The following is a 13,543-nucleotide window of genomic DNA, read 5'->3' on the forward strand; positions in this document are numbered from 1 at the left end:
TGCCTTTGGTAAAAAAAGATTAGCAAATAAACTTGGCAATACTGTCAAAACTTTTAAAAAACACTAGTTGCCAGGTTGCAACAGATGTTCAGCAGATTTAAATTTTATGACTATTTTCTTATAATTTTGGGATGAAATGGTACCTGAATATCGTTTTGTTAATGTATTAGCATTGCTTATAAACCACCCCTACCTACCCACATACAATTCAAATTCTTTATAATCTTAAATAGTAAATATAACCAGCGACATATGTAACAGCACACGTTTATAAATTTGTTATACTAGATTTGTTGGAATTTGCCGTGCTTAAAATTTGATTGTAATTATTTCCCTTTTGCCTGTCTAAAGATTTTTCTACATGAACTGTTTGGGTTTCAATGGACTCGTCAGATAGGTATTTCGACGCTGGTTACTTCGTAAGTTAAATCTAAATTATCAGTTTGTGCTATTTCATAGTTTCCATTTAAAGCAATTTTTAGTTTAATATTTTGTGTTATGCTTAATGGCAATTCTTAACTAACACTAGGTGTTTGATTGTAACCACCCCTATTGCGCAATATAGAGAAAAATTTTTCTAGATTATCTTGGTTCAGAAAAGATGTTAAAAGATATGACACATTATATTTTTGACGTTCCTTCCACAAACATAAAACTGACAAAATTGTCCACTGAAAGCCGTGTAGACAGTGAATATTATTTCTCTCTTTCTGATTTTCAAAAACTTTAATTTTTTAAAAATATTCTAAAGCTGCTTTTAAGTTTTCAATTGATTTGCTTAAAGTTGACATTGGCTTTCTGTTTGGATTACTATCACTACAATATTTGCTGCTAAGACCATTAAAAATAGTATTTATAATTTTCAAAAATTCGTCAGTATTAGGAGCTGTTTTGGTGTGTAACTGCCCTACAGATATTGGTGTTGATATTGCTGAGGCAAATGAGTCGGAAAAAAATTGTGCTGCTAATTTTACACGCATTTTTTGAAAATTATTAGGGTTTGTATGAATGTCTGTTATTTTCACCATGCATCGTGCTCTCACATTGATTCTATCGATGTTGTATATGTATTCAATATTTTGCCACGATATTTGTTTAGAATCGGCAAAAAACGTCAACTTTTTGTTAAGAAAATTATTTAGACTTAGACTTTTTAATAAGTGGGGTGTATCAAACACAGTGAAAATCGTCTGATTTCCTATTTCTATGGCAGGCTGATCCTTACATGCGCCTAACAGCTTAAATAAAGCTCTATTATTAGATGCTTATACTATACCCAAAATTTTGTAATTTTGAAACAACTTCAACTACAATGTTTTTTAAGTTGTCGCTATATATTGGACCACCTGTAACAAAATAACAAATCGGAATCTTCCAGTTATGTAGCAAGCCGCGCATCATGAAAACCAGACCTGTGTTGGCAAGTTTGTTTGTTCTTCCTAAAGCACCTAAATCTTGAAACCCTTCTATAATGTCATCTAATTTATTGTACTGCAATTGTTTTTTCAAAGAAATTTCATCAAACATTAACACACAAATTTTTTCCCACTCATCCATTGTCTCTGCTTTTTTCTTCAACTCGGTAATTAAGGAAGTGTCTAAACCAGTTCTTAATTTTATGACACGTAACCAAGTTTGAATTGTTTATACTGAAGGTAATATAAAGTTAAGAGTTTAAATTAAAAATTTGTAACAACTAGGAGACTTATAATAAATGGCTAGAGCTAAATCCTTTTCATTGTGACTCCATTGTGAACGAATTTTGTGTGAAAACTGCATATTAATAAAAGTGTGAACGTATTAGCTTTTATTTTCTAACAGTACCTGTGACATGAATTTGGTTGCCGATTTTCTGTTTTTTGTTGTTATTCTACAACGCTGACTGTTTTTCTGACCGCACTTCTTCTTTAAAGCATTTACTTGATATTCCAATTTTTTTACTTTCTCCGTCAATTCAGTTTCAAGTTTTGTGGGCAAATTAATTGCCAACAAAACAAAGTTAAAACTGGAAATATCACTGAGACTACTACTTGATCTCTTAGGCGATGGAGTTGACCTAACCATACAATCGCCACTTGTAGATCTTTTACGTTTCATACCGCAATAAACGTATGTAGAGCATATTGGTGGGGTATCACCTAAAATAGGCAATCATTGAAATGTATGTGTAATTTTAATTAAAGCAAAACAAGCAGCTTTATTATTTCTGGAGTGATACTAACAACGCATTCATATTTAAAAAAATCTCTTTTGATTTAATTGTATAAAAAATATATAAATCACTCAATATTAACTGATTTAATATAAAATACATTTTAATAGTAATATTCTCATTGACAAAGTTGAGTACTCACCTAAATCAGTTGCTAACTGTGTACATTTTAGATTAGGAACAGCATTTTTCCGTAATAACTTTCTTTTGTCACATTGGTAAATACGTTCCACTACAAAATGATGCTGGCAAATAACCCTCTGTTTCAGGTCACTGGTATCCATCAATATAATATCAATATTTCCGCAGTTTTTTTGCCAAATTTTTGCGCACTTTACGTCTTTCAGGGGAAATTTAAAGAAAGATATATTATTATTTGTTCCATCGTTTCTTTCAAAACATCCCGCGTAAACACACTTATGCGTTACAGAGGCCATTTTATCTAAAATATGAGTCCTTTTTTTTTATAAAATTCCGCTATAACTTGTCACAGATAATACTCCTATAGGGTAAGTTCGGCCCTGACACTACTCCTACCTCCTCGCAAGTCAGAGAGAATGAGAAATCTCGATACGGTTTTCGAGTAGCGCCATCTAGTTGTTGGTACGTCTTTCGGTTACCACCAGGTGAGCTATCTAGTGGGTGGTTTATAATCAACGGTATTAGTTAGTTAGTGCAAAAATCATTAAAGTTGAAGTGGGAATACGCTGGACATGTAGCTAGGAGCGATCTAAACAAATGGCACAGATCACTTTTAACCTGGAGACCATACCAACACAAAAGACCCAGAGGCAGACCTTCTATGAGATGGACCGATGATCTGAAAAGGACTACCGGGAAAAATTGGCTACAAGTAGCGTACAATAAAAAACAATGGAAAGGAAGACTTGAAGAGGCTTATGTTCAGATGTGGACGTGAATGGCTAGACGAAGAAGAACTTGATCGATTGATACTGCATCGGAAAATACATCGTCATCGCTGGCTTCTTTTTTTATCTCTTCCTCCGTTTTCACCTCTTCTTTTTTAACGTATCTAAGCTTGTTATTAATAGCATGATGCAACGTTTTTGACGATCGTGCAATATCTTTTAGAGGTTTAGCTATGGGCTTAAAGAGTTTATTTAGCGACTCATCTTGTTCTGTTTTACCTAACTTTAATGCCAAATACTTTTTGCGAATGACACGAGCTAGTTCGGCAACTTTACGCTTGCGCGAAGCTACCTCTTTGTCTGACATATTGTTAAACAATGCGTGTGTTAAGATCATACCTACAATTTTATAAATTTATCGAAGCCTTTACGATATCGTCCGTTAGAAGTATCGAAATCCTTAACGATGACGAATGTACCGTATTTTTCCTTCCAACATTCGGAACAAAATTGTTTAAATTGGTCAAATGTCATATCAGGTGAGACGTGATCGTCAAAGATGTGTTTTAAATTGATCTCATCTTGTTTAAACAATACAATAAGGTTAGTATTATCACGCAAAAGTTGTTTACCTGCTCAACTGTATGATTGACATAGGTATGCACAATCGATATCTTTATGCCTACCCATACAATAATATTCACGTATTGTTTGTTGTGGATCTGTTGATACGTCATCAAATATGAATACTGAGTTTGGTTTAGCTTTACTTGGGCTTACTTATAACATCATCATTATCTTTAAATGGAAAATAACCTACTTCTTTCACAGACTCCAACACTTCCTTCAAAAATTGATACTTGGGTTGAAACAACGACTTGGAATAAACGTAAACATTTTTGAATTTAGCGCCATTCAGGTCAAAAAGTAATGCCAACATAACATTAGTTTTTCCACATCCGCTTGGACCACATATGATAGCACGAAAAGAATGTGGTAGCAATGCACCATGTTTGCTGGTTCTTGTCACGTTGTCAACAAAATCCAAGTTTTTCACTGCTAGTGTCTTGTCTTGTTGAATGACCTTCATCTTGTGATTGTAATGTATTTTGTACACACGGTTATATATAAATACATTTTGGAAAAGGCGGTTCATTTCAATGTTGGTCGTTCAAGGTGAAGGAGTGCTGAATTCTCTGATCAACAGTCTACCGTTTGAATATCATGCTCCTGGTTACCAATATCTAGAACCTGGAACTAAATTACAGGAACGTCTAGCTCTTGGAGATGCGGGGATAAATCCATTAGATCGAGCTGCGAGAGATCACGATATTGCATATTCGCAGAGAAATTCATTGAAAGATCGGCATAAAGCAGATTGGGTATTGGAAAACAAAGCGTGGAACGAGTTAAAGCAAAAGACGCATCTTTGGGTGAAAAAGCTACTGCCTGGTTGACTACTACAGCAATGAAAGCTAAACGAAAACTGCCTACAGCCAATTATCAAAACATTGAAACGTGCTCCTCCAACATTGAAACGTGCTCCTCCGTCACCAAACCTGCGTAAATCAGCCCTACTTGCACTTGCAGCAGCTAGAAGAGCCGTTAAGAATGTAGGTGGGAAGAAGAATGTACGCGTTCCTAGAATAATTCCATTCGAACCAAAATCTGGTTGTATTTTACCTTTAATCCCCATCTTTGCAGGCTTATCAGCTCTCGGCAGTTTGGCGGGGGGCGCAAGCGCAATTGCCAAGACTGTAATTGATTCAAAGAATGCTCAAAAGAAACTAGAAGAGGATAAACGTCACAATAAAGCAATAGAACATCTAGGCAAAGTCTTATACCTACGACAAAACACTAAAGGTGGCTTTGGATTTATTTAAAAAAGTCAAAAAACTCCCGCTAAAGCTACCTAATAGACCTTTAACCAACGTGGACTTGAATAAATTTGTTAAACAATTAAAAATACCAAATTTTCGTGGCGTGTTTATTCGAGATAATTTACCACATATCTCGTAAACATGAATGTGCTATTATTAATCTTGATATTTCCAAGAACCCCGGTACACATTGGGTAGCTTACCGAAAGATAAACAGCGATATAGAATACTTTGATTCATATGGTTGCTTGAAACCACCGCTAGAACTACATAGTATAATATTTGAGTGGTGAACGAATTTTCTATAATAACGATCAATATCAAAGTTATAACCAAATTAACTGTGGACATCTTTGTATAAAGTTTCCCTACAATGGAACTATCTAACGACATCTTGAGGAGTGCTATTTGCATTTTTATGGAAAATATAACGAGCGTTGTTTGGTATGAACTACCTCAAGATATTCGTCGCGCACTAGAAGATCATTTACCCTGCAAGAAAGACTATGATAAGCATGAATGGAGTGATGTTTGCGGCATGTATATGGAAAGTAAATGTGTATTTTGTGAAGTATCATATTATGAGAACAATAAAACAAAACCATGTAACAGTATAAGAAAAATAAAGAAATTTTTAACATATTTTGGTATTTAACTTACTACACCTTTTACCTTGTATCAGCCATGTCTCGATTGTTGACCCTGACGAGTACTACAAACGAGTTTTCGTTTACTTCTCAAGTGCCTCTTGTACTTGATCCGTTGCGACAGTATTATGTATTAGTGTTGGGATTTCATACATTTAATTCAATTCCAAACATCGATGGTAAAAAGTTTTATTTCTATGAGCAAAATGATCGTACAAAGTTGCGTAATATTGAAATTCATTCCATCCGGATGCTATGAAATTACTGATATCGAAGCGTACATTCGGAATGAATTACTGCGTAGATACAATTCAATGGTGAATGGTCAATTAATGGAGAATCACACCATTACTTTCGATAAAGACGATAGTCTTGGAAAATTACTGGGTTTCTCCTCAAATAGAGTGTTGACACCAGGAAACATGCATTCTTCAGATCAACCTGTCAACATTATAAAAGTATCGAGTCTACTTTTTGAATGCAACATTACCGAAGGAGCCTTCTACGAGGACAGACCTGCGCACACCATTCTACATTTTCCGATAAGTGTTGATCCTGGTTTTTCTATAGACGAACGTCCACATAATCCTATATACATACCAGTAAGCAACAGCATACGCGAAATTACCAAAATTACCGTTAGTGTAGTCGATCAAGAATTAAGACCCGTCAATTTTAGAGGGGAGAAAAGTACGCTGCATTTGGATTTTAAGGAAACGATATAGATGGGTTTAATTATAAAACAAAACTCTACACATCAATATCCATTCACCATTCTCCATTCGGATTCACCGTAGATGGTGGTTCGAACTCAAAGAACTAAGTATGGAAATTGGTTTTAAACATTGTCATTATATATTTAAACCTCCACAACCGTTTGCTACATTGAGTAATCAAGATAAGAAGACTGCTGCGTACTTGGAGAAAAACGTGCATGGTCTTCGGTATTCTAATGGAGATGTTGAATATTCCAAAATAAATGAAATACTGGAACCTAAGTTGTTGTATGCTGCCGACTATATCTACGTTCGCGGAGAACAAAAAGCAGATTTTTTAAAACAGAAGTGTCATATGATTGGCGTATTTCCCATAATTATCGATGTTTGCAAGTATGATGGTACACCGTGCGCAACAGGAAAATTTGTTGCAGATTCAAATGCTTGTCACACAACTGGATAATTTTTCTGCTCTTCGATAAATGTGGATCGCCTCCGCCAATGGTTTTGTGAAAAGATATTACCTAGGTAAATTGGATTTTTTTAAATAAAATAATAAAATTTTTGCTTTAGTTTTATTTTAACACTTTTCCTTTTTCACATATTTATTTTAATGCAAAGATGCAAGAATAATGCAAGATGATTCGCATTTGCGATTTACAAAAAATTTTATAATGATATTAATCGTCAGAAATACATTCATTACTAATACGATTGTTAACAGTATAATCGATTAACCATATTGAGCGATGACACCATTATTAGTTTTACACCATTTTGAATCATTTTCGGTGTTATTTGGGATATTAGCCTGATCTTGTAGAATGCTCCTTCTGACTTTGGTATCGCTTTGAAAATACTGGAAGCTGTCCATAATTCACCACTTCATGATCCATTCGAGTCCATTCAGTTCCATTACAGTCAGTTTTTACATCATTAAACCCTATCGCCATGTTCTTAACATTGTTTGGAACGTTTGTATAAAGGACATTGTTAACGATAGCTGTGAGAATGATGAATATTGTTAGTTGAGACATCTTGTCGGCTGAATTCTTTTTAATGGGTATTGTGTTTTTGGTAGCTTTCTATCAAACAAATGAAACTCTGCAAATCGTTTTTCAATTTTCGTTATATCTTCGTACCACTGTATATCCACCTTCAACTTTTGTATTTTTTTGCAAAACTCTTCTAGCCTGCACTGTACGAGCGACATCAGTTAAATAAATGACTTTCATTCAAACCCCAATATAAATAATATTCTCGATAATCCCAACTGCTGTGGTATTATTCTAACCTAATTATTTGGTTGTAATGTTTTACAAATCCAATAAATAATATTTATTGTACACCAAGTATTGTACGCAAGTTTTTCGTTGCACCCTGTATACATAAATATACATTTACTTTACGGAATGTCGCCGATTAACCTTGCATATATAATTATACACAATATTTGGCGTCATATTACGTCCGGTGTCTAATTACTAATAAGATGATTCTTGAAAAAAATTGTTGCACGTGTTTCCGGCGACCGTGTGAGAAATGTTAAAAGGAAATGCACATCCGCTGGTTGGAATTTTTATAAAGATTTATAATTTTAATTATATATACGAAGTTAAAATTACTCGTAAAATATAAATTGAAAAATAAACGAATTTTTGCTATTAAGCTAATTGTTGTGGATAAAATATATATGAGGTATATTAAAAATTACTCGTAAAATATAAATTGAGAAAATTTAAAAGTTCTTACGCTAATCATCGTCTATAAAATATATACGAAGTACACACTTCTTCTCTTTGTCTGTCAACGTTAATTCGTCTTCTTCTTTTCGGCTGTCACCATTGGTGTTCGTCGAGGCGTATCTTCGTTATTATTGGGGGAGTGGGGGGCGTTTGAGTGTCTTTTCGTGATACGTCTTCACCAGTCGTTCTCATTGGTGTACGTTGAGGCGTATCTTCGTTTTTATAGGGAATGGGGGGGGGGGGGCGTTTGAGTGTCTTTTCGATTATGGGAAATGGGGGGCGTTTGGGTGTCTTTTCGTGATAGCCTCCACCATTGGTCGATGTACGTCGTTCTCATTGGACGTCGATGCACACTTTCCCATTGGGGGCGTTTCTATGTCACCATTGGTCGGTGAGACACGAGGATGAACTCAATTCGATGCTGCTATTGGACATAGATACGTTCTGACATCACGAGTAGGGCGTTTTTGTGTCACCATTGATCGAGGATATGTTCTAACGTCACGAGGGGACGATCCTATGTCACCATTGGTCAAGGATATGTTGTAACGTCACGAGTGGGGCGTTTCTGTGCCTCCATTGGTCGAGGATATGTTCTAACTTCACGAGTGCGGCGTTTCTGTATCACCATTGGTCGACGATATGTTCTAACGTCACGAGAGGACGTTCCTATGCCACCATTGGTCGAGGATGTCTTCTAACCTCACGAGTGGGGACGTTACTATGTCGCCATTGGTCAGGCGTTTACTTGGAGGCGTTCCTATGACACCATTGGCCGAGGGGCGAGGCCTAGAGACACGAGAGGCATACCTACGTCACCATTGGCCGAGGGCGTGGCCTTGAGACACGGGGGACGTGTCACCTCACCATTGAGGCGTGGCCTAGTGTGATGTCACTTTCGCTCCAGAAGTCACTCTGTTTATTGCTTTTAACAACATAGTAACAGTAGTACAAATAAATACCAAACGTACAAATATCGTAAACCGAAAAAATAACGGATAAATTTGTACCAGAATAAGGTTTACAATACAGAATAAAGTACCTATATCATTCATTGATTATAAATGACCTGAGTTTAAGCACACTCGAGATATAATTAAAAACTGCTTTAGTGGAGTCAGGTATTGGATTGTCAAGAAAAATTTTGCTAGGTTGAAATTGAAGGTGATAAAAGATCTATTGTTACAATTTTACTGTACCCTACTTGTAACTGAAAGTAGAAATTGCTCGCTAAGTTTTTACTGAATTTGTGTGTGTGTGCTGTTGGTTTTTTTTGACTGTGGACTTAATCCATTAGCCTTACTGAATTTGATCCACACTCATAATTTTTGACGACATAAGCAACAGTTAATGAGAAACATTCCACAAGGTACACATTCACGCTAGCTGAATGCAAAATCTTTTTGGAAATATAAAAGTGCACGGCTAGATTTTTGCTATATTTTTAACAGACTAGTCATTTCTTTCCTCAACTACCCTAATTGAAAAGCATTCTGAAATATTACTCTGTGCTAATTAATATATATTTTTTAAATGTTTAAATATTGAAAATATGAAAATACTTTTTTACAAAAAATATAAATTTTAACTGTTTTAAAAATTGACTCGTATGAGTCGTGAGTACAGGGCTAGACTAAATTGAATCGTGAGTCCCTTTTATGAATGTAAAATAACTGAAATCAATGTTTTATGAATGTTTTAGTAAATACATGTGATTGTTATATTTCACAGAATAATTATCAGGCAAGAAATATTCAAATTGCAATAATTATACTATGTCTATTACATTAATTAGCTAATTGTAAAGACGAGTCGAGACACCTTTCGCACCTATTGTTAAAATATTAAAAGATTTGTATTTATTAGGTATCTGAAAATTTGAAAAATTGTTTAGGTATTACATATTTTAATATTATTCAAATAAGAGGGATATTAAAGATGGATTAAAACATATTGATTAGATTAGTCGTATAGCATAAAGAATTTATATTACTTGGAAAACATTTTAGGAGATAAATATTTTAAGAATATTCAAATGTGAAGGAAATTACTGGTTGGTCAGAACAGCTGGTTTTGATTATTCGCGTAGTAAAATAATAAACATATTAGCAGCATTTCAAAAATTAAAAATATTTATATTTTAATTATATGTCGATATTACATTCATTGTCAGTTTTTTAGGCCACGAGCCGCCGCTGTTGTCAGTTGGATATAAGTAAAAACTAACAGGATATTAGGGTATTAGGTAAATGGGTTAGTTAACGGGTGACAAATTACTAGTGTGGTAATAAATTTGTCAAACCCTAGCAGAACACTGTGGTATTTCAAAAATATATTTTTTTGTAATTCCACTGGCTCAAATATTAAGATAAAGGTGGTCAAAATTTAGGAAAATCTTAACAGAATACTTTTTTTTATTTCAGTTATAAGTACAGGACAGTGAAATTGTAAAAGAATATGTTTTCACCTTAAATTTTAACTAAACAGAAGTATTGACTTCCCATTGTCGCTGGCCTGAACCCTCGGGAATGAGGGAAGGTGGTTCAGTAGCACTATCCATAGCTGAAATGGACGGAGCAGGTAAGGGTCACGGTCCGTGGACATATAGGTCGTATATGCCCACAAGCTAGAGGCTAGACCTAGAGAAAATATATAAATAAATTAAAATAAATGCAAATGTTAATTAAAACTAAGAATCTACAAGAAAAGAGCTAATTAGCTAAAGAGAAATAAAATATTAGCAAAAATTATTTTCTATCTAAAAATACTTCAGAGTCCTAAAGAAAAAGAAATAATTTGTCAGAAATTATTCTAAGTGGCTGAAAGAATTATTATAAAAATATTATAAAAGTTCTTAAGTTCCCTTAAATCTGAAAGACAAATAATTTTACAAAAATTATTCTAAGTCTAAATTCGTCTATAAATACCAAATAAATAAATATGAAAAATTACTCTAAGTTCGTTTATGAACTTGGAAAAATCTAAAAGAGAAAATAAAATAACAATAAATTACGAAATTATGCTGTAATCGGTTCACAATTTGTCGATTGCTCACTACAAGTTTAACCCTAATGAGAAAACTGAAATACAGAGAGGATAGGTAATACGATATAATAGTAAAAACCAACCTGAAACTGACGGTTTAAGATGTTTTCGACTAACCCACCTTGTATCTGAAGGAATACAATACCTTATAATCCTATTACGAGGGTATTTTGAATGGTTACAGATGACCGACCAGTGTCGTAGAGTATATGATTGAAACATTTATTTAAACTAAATAAATATATTTTTTAAATTGTACTTATGTAAATTGTATTTTTTTATTTGTTTATTTATATAAACAAATAAACACAAGGAAACTTTCAAATTAAGTAAAAAAAAAACAAATATAACATTTACAGCACACAGAAATTCTATAAATAGAGAATGATGTGTAATGACGCGATCGTATGTTAAAATTTCAGATTGTTTAGCCTAATGAAAAAATAACTATTTTCCAAAGTTTTCTGTTTTTTGAAGTTCTGTATTAGGTACTCTCTAATAAGAATAAAATTTTACTTTAATTTGTTGGACAACTATAAGATACCTGTCAAAAGACACATGATAATTTAATAATTATATCGGTCTTAGATTTAATTTTTACGTAATTACTTATGTGTTTAAATAAATAATTTAATTTTTTTTTGGAGCGCCTCTGAAGTAGAATATGATTTCGTTAAAAAGTTATCGTTAAGAGCTTTGTTAAGTGCGATGTTGCAAGTAATCACCTACAATTAAAAATTGTTTTAGTATATCAAAGAATAATACAGTCGGTTCACAATTTGTTGATAGCTCACTACAAGTTTAACCCTAATTAGAAAACTGAAATACAGAGAGGATAGGTAATACGATATAATAGTAAAAACCAACCTAAAACTGACGGTTTAAGACGTTTTCGACTAACCCACCTTATATCTGAAGGAATACAATACCTTATAATCCTATTACGGCGGTATTTTGAATGGTTAGAGATGAACGACCAGTGTCGTAGAGTATATGATTGAAACATTTATTTGAACTAAATAAATATATTTTTTAAATTGTAATTATGTAAATTGTATTTTTTAATAAAACTTATTTATTTTATTCAAAAATAAAAAGTTTCTTGCCATTTGTAAAAGATACATTTATTTAATTAAGGAAAAAGGCGCCAAATGTCGCCTGGCAAGATTTAGAATGTGTTTTAAATGTATCCATTATTTTCGAATCCGGAGAAAACTAATAAATATTTTTGAAAAATTTAAACGCAGAATGAAAGATTACATTATTACTCAGGGCAGAAAGTCCCTGAAAACTTCTACAATGTTTATTTTAATATGTTATGTAACAGGAGAGAAAATAAAAGAGAAAATATAGTATAATTTTTAATTGAAAATATTGCAGACAAAAGAAACTTTTTATTTATTCTAAAAAATATTTCATTCTGCCTTTAAATTTTTCAAAAATGCTGTTTAGTTTTCTCAGGATTTGAAAAAAAAATGGATACATTTAAAACACATTGAACATTTTGACAGGCGACATTTTGTGCCTTTCCCCTTTAATACCTTACGATTACAACTATTATTACTTATCTTATATAATTACGATTAGAAAACTATTCAAATTCAAAATAAATAGGATCAACTTCGGAATCCGAGTCATCTTGAGGGTTAATAATTAGCGGTTGTGTCTCTACGGTCGCATCAATTATGTTATCAAGATCCCACATTTTTTGTTCTTCTTCTATTACATGCCTTACTGCATCTTTCCAGTTTTGTTCTGTAATATGTTGTAAAGACTCGTATAACAATTCACGTACAGCTTGTATTTTATATAACGTATTTTTTCTAGCCACATAACTTTTCATTTGTGCCCAAATGAGTTCAATTGGATTTATTTCGCAGTGATAGGGTGGAAGTCTAAGGACTGTAATGTTTCGCCTTTCCGCCATTTTGTCAACTACGTATTCCTTGAACTTATGATTTGTGTTGCCGGGCAATTTTTAGAAGTTCTGCTTTTACCATACCATCTTCGTAAGGCAGATACTTATTCCGCAGCCAGTCAAGAATATCCTGTTTCTTCCACGCAGTCGTTGGAAGTCTTTCTACTAGTCGTGAATGATAAGGTGCGTTATCTAATACTATAATTGAATTTGGTGGTATGTGTTCAATCATCTGCTCAAAATACTCTTCGAAAACATCAGCTGTCATCTCCTCGTGATAGTCTTTTGTGCTTTTGGACTGAAATTCCAACAAACCATGCTTAACAAATCCTTTTTCACTGCCAATGTGAGAAATTATTAATCTACTGCCTTTACCAGAAGGTGGGGAGATACCAGTAGACCAACCTTCCATAAAGGCTTGCCTGGAGCTTAATATATTTTTATCTGACTAAATTTTTTTCAGAGTATGACCTGAGTTTACCCACGTTTCATCCTGGTAGAAAATGGGCCT

Source organism: Diabrotica undecimpunctata, chromosome 3 (assembly GCF_040954645.1).
Source record: "Diabrotica undecimpunctata isolate CICGRU chromosome 3, icDiaUnde3, whole genome shotgun sequence".
Classification (NCBI taxonomy): domain Eukaryota; kingdom Metazoa; phylum Arthropoda; class Insecta; order Coleoptera; family Chrysomelidae; genus Diabrotica; species Diabrotica undecimpunctata.